At 46.1% G+C, this 3,916-nt stretch overlaps 1 long non-coding RNA gene across 1 annotated transcript; it reads right to left on the bottom strand.

The window, feature by feature from the left end:
- Positions 1 to 64: 64 nt before the first annotated feature.
- LOC116630195 lies at positions 65 to 2,937 on the bottom strand. The gene is made up of 3 exons (XR_004298892.1): positions 2,896 to 2,937; positions 2,699 to 2,774; positions 65 to 222 (listed from the first exon to the last, which is right to left on the bottom strand). It is a non-coding gene; the product is annotated as an uncharacterized LOC116630195 (long non-coding RNA).
- Positions 2,938 to 3,916: the final 979 nt, after the last annotated feature.

Consider the following 3,916-nt stretch of genomic DNA (forward strand, 5'->3'; position numbering starts at 1 on the left):
GGGGGGAAGGTGGGGGGGGAGGGAAGGGGGGGAGGGGGGGGGGGGGGGGGGGGGGGAAGGGGGGGATGGTGGTGTTGGGGTGGGGGCCGAGGCGGGAGGGGAAAGTGGGTCCGGATGGGGAGAGCAAGGTGAGGACTGCTTTATTCCTCTCTGGGGCGCATTTCCACAGACGGTGAATTCCCAGGCAGCGTCTTCCTTAGCATTATCCTCCAACTGTTACAACTAAAATAAAGAAAGTCATTCCAACGAGCTGCACGAGGAAAAAGATGAAAAATAAATAAACAGCCTCCCTCACTACCCCACCGCAGACACTGAGAGCTCCCACATTCTTCGTCAGGTCGTTTGCATGACAATCATCAAGACGTGACCCCCCCCACTCCCCCCCACGCCCCCCCCCCACGCTCCCAACCCACTCCCTCCCTCCCCACAGCACACCACAGCTCCTCCCCCCTATTCTCATAACCCTCCAGAGAAAATGTATTAATAGCCAGGATACCCGGGGAAAGAGGAAAGACGGGGGTGACAAATGCCGAGGGAAAAGGGCAATTGGAGTGCTAAAGACATGCAAATCAGGGGTGGGAGGGCGATACTACCTATAAGCAGAGGGCATTTAAACATTATGAAATGTGTGAACAAGTGCTGCCTGGGCATGCAAATGCTGTAAAGTAGAAAACAGCAATGGCCCTATGAGGAAAATGAACAGGAAATTAGCAAATGAAGTACTGAGAAAGTCTACAATACATCCGAGTATAAACTGTAAGCAAACACAATACAACTGAGAGCTAAGAGACTGCCCACATACAATCTGAACTAAAGAGGCAGGGAAAAAAGAACTACCAGCTGCCACAGTGTCCTTCTGTGTCTGCGGTCATTAGTTTGAATCCCAGCACAGCTGGCTCTGTTAGGGTCTTAATTCAATGGACCAAGGACAGGTCTCAATTGTACAAGCCATTTGGTGGTGGGGCTTGGTGGGGAAGAGGGTGGTGTTCTACTTGTTTAAAAGAAAGAAAGAAAGAAAGAAAAGATGGACTAGTTACAAATTTTTTAAAATAATACAAACAATGTCACCGGTTTTAAACCAAGTGCCTGCAGCCTCTGTAAGAATATCGCCAATAATTCCTAATGGAGACTCCTGTGTCTTCCCAAGACAAGAGGAAAGCATGGGACTTTTTTTTTTTTTTAAGGCTCTCTCATAGTCACTGGTTTTTACATTGAGTAAAAGATGGGGGAAGGAAGGGAGATCCCTTAAGGTGTTGTTTACCTGAAGAAATAACCATTAAAAAGATTTTCTTTCTTTTGCTCTTTTTAAAAGGAAAGTTTCATGTTAACTGGGTATTTGCATTCATCCCTTTGCTTACAGGCCATTATTATGCTTTGGGAAGAGGTATTTTAGTTGTTTATCACAGAGGAAGAGGTACATCTCAGCCTTTTAAGAACTAACGCAAAGACATAAAGTGTATATTAACCTAAAAAAACAGTTTCTTTGTTTCCAGATTTTTTGGGGGGGGGGGCAGAATATCTTTTTGTGACATCTTTTGAAGCCCACATATTGGTCTGGAATGTGGAGTTCAGGGAATTCTAAATGGGGGCCCAGTAGTCTCAGTCTCAAATATTCAGTTCGAAATGGATATCAATTATAGTAATTATGCTTATAATTAGATTAATGAACCATGTATGCCCAAACTCCAAGTGCAAAAACTTCAAGACCTGCTGATGAGGTGCCCTAAAAAGAGGGGTTTACGTAAACAAATCCCTATTAGGCAAAGTAAATCAAGATAAGGAACCTCACCCCAGGCTGGATTAGAAGCTAGCAGGCATCTTTCAATCACAGCAAGTCCCTAATCACTCAGGAACCACCTCTGTGGTTTCGCATTAGGGAAAACTGCTCCCTTCAGAGGTCTGATGGCAATACAAAGGGTGCCCCCAAAATGCTCCTGGCTAAATATTCTTGATGCTTGGAAGGGGGTAGGGGAAGACACAGCAAGAATATGCATATAGCTTCAGTTTCTGCGAATCACATTGTAACTGCAAGACCATAATAACTGCTACTCAGTAAAAACTAGTTATGCCAACCATGCATTAGCGACCACATTGAGTGGAAGGGAAAAAATTCAGTATTTTAGTCTTTTGACCTTGTTCCAAATAAAGAAATAATTTAATGTCCCTTTTCCAGAGTATTAGAGTGCTGTTTGCAAACAGAAGCTTTCCTTGCTTTTCTTATTGCCATCACCTCCCCCTTCCTCCCTCAAGGTTTAATGCCACCAGAAACTGTAGAAAATGATTGTGCCCAGTATCCAGGTCATTATTGTTTAATCAATGCATCTCTGGAGCATGAAAAAGGTACCTAAGCCACAGCTATTGTTTGGATTTTCTTTAAAAAACAAAATAAAACACACACAAATAACTGTAGTCCTATTCCAAAGCTAAATTAGACAACCATACTTCATGATCCTGTTTTGCCTTTAAACAATGTGACTGTACATGCCTAATATTGTATGTCTGGTCTACCAGAGACATAGAGATCAAAGGTCATATTTAACATTCAGGAGGAGGGGCGGGTGCAGATTAATTAATAAATTAATACAGCGACGCCTTTTATTGCTGGAGTCCAGCATTAATAATCTACTTTTACAATCCCAACGGACAGCAAACATTTAAGAGAAAAAAAGCCAGAGAAAGAGAAAGAACAATCACTTACCAGTCTCTTTTTATTTGGGGAGCCTTAGAATTTGCAGACGCTGCTAGTCTGCCTTTAATTAGTTGCACATCACCCCCTAACACAAAGAAACACAAATCCAGATGTGTCTTGGCAGCTCCCAATTACAACTTTAATACTTGTAAACAAACTGTTGGGGGGGGGGATAAATAAATATGCGGATCAAAAAAAAAAAATACCTGTAAATGGCTTTTTTTTTTCTTGTTGCAGAGAGAAGGAGGAGGAGATGGTGTTAGTGGTGGGGGTGGAAGGAGGAGGAGGTGGGGGGAGAGGAAAGAGCCGAGTGTGAGTGTATGTGTGAGAGCGCGGGGCTGTTCTCGGTGGTCTCTCCTCTCCCAGCGCGTTGCTCTCCGTCCGTCTCCAGTCGCTGTGTGCGAGGGAGGGAGGGAGCCGGGGAGTCTCTCTCTCTCTCCCCTCTCTCTCTCTCTCTCACCCTCCCCCCTTCCCTCTCTGTTTGTGTGTGTGTGCGTGTGTGTGGTTGCTGGGGGAGGGGAGCGCGAGAGAAAGGCGAGGGAGGAGGTGTAGAGGCTGGGGGCGGGGGCGGGGGCGGGGGGGGTGATTGGCGCCGAGGTGAGGAGGACGCAGGGACGTGGACACCTACTGATGATTGGCTGCAAATTACACGGGGAACAAGAGGCGCACGCGGGCCAGCGCTCCCCTTCACAAATCCTCTCCTCGGCGGAGGAGCCACGTTTCCCTGCTGGCCTGCCCTTCGCCCTCCCTCCCGGCGCCCGGCTCTCCTGCTCAGCCGCCCAGCACAGAGGGCCGTTGATTATTTTCTTTTGCTCTCAGAGATAATTGTTTGGAAGGGATGGAAAGAGGGCGTTTCCGCCACTCTCTCTCTGCGTGTGTGTGTGTGTGTGTGTGCGCGCGCGCGGGTGTGCGGGTGTGTGTGTAAATAAACTTGTCTGGGTTTTCTGGCTGGGTTGAGAAAAGGAGTACAAGAAACAGAAAAGGTCGCGTTTGTTTGAAGAATGCTCTTAGTTCGCACCCTACCGCATGGCTTTTAAATAATTTTCCTGGTGTACCCAGAAAGACTTAAAAAAAATCATATCACTTGTGTCTTTAAAGTAAGGGAAAACGGATCAGTGTTCTGGTTGTCCGGATCTTTTAAATATTATTATGCCCGAATGTAAAAAAATTGGGGATGTGATGCTTGACCGATCTCAAAATCAATCTCAATCCCTCTCTCCCTCTCTT

Source organism: Phoca vitulina, unplaced genomic scaffold (genome assembly GCF_004348235.1).
Source record: "Phoca vitulina isolate PV1807 unplaced genomic scaffold, GSC_HSeal_1.0 scaffold3, whole genome shotgun sequence".
NCBI lineage: Eukaryota > Metazoa > Chordata > Mammalia > Carnivora > Phocidae > Phoca > Phoca vitulina.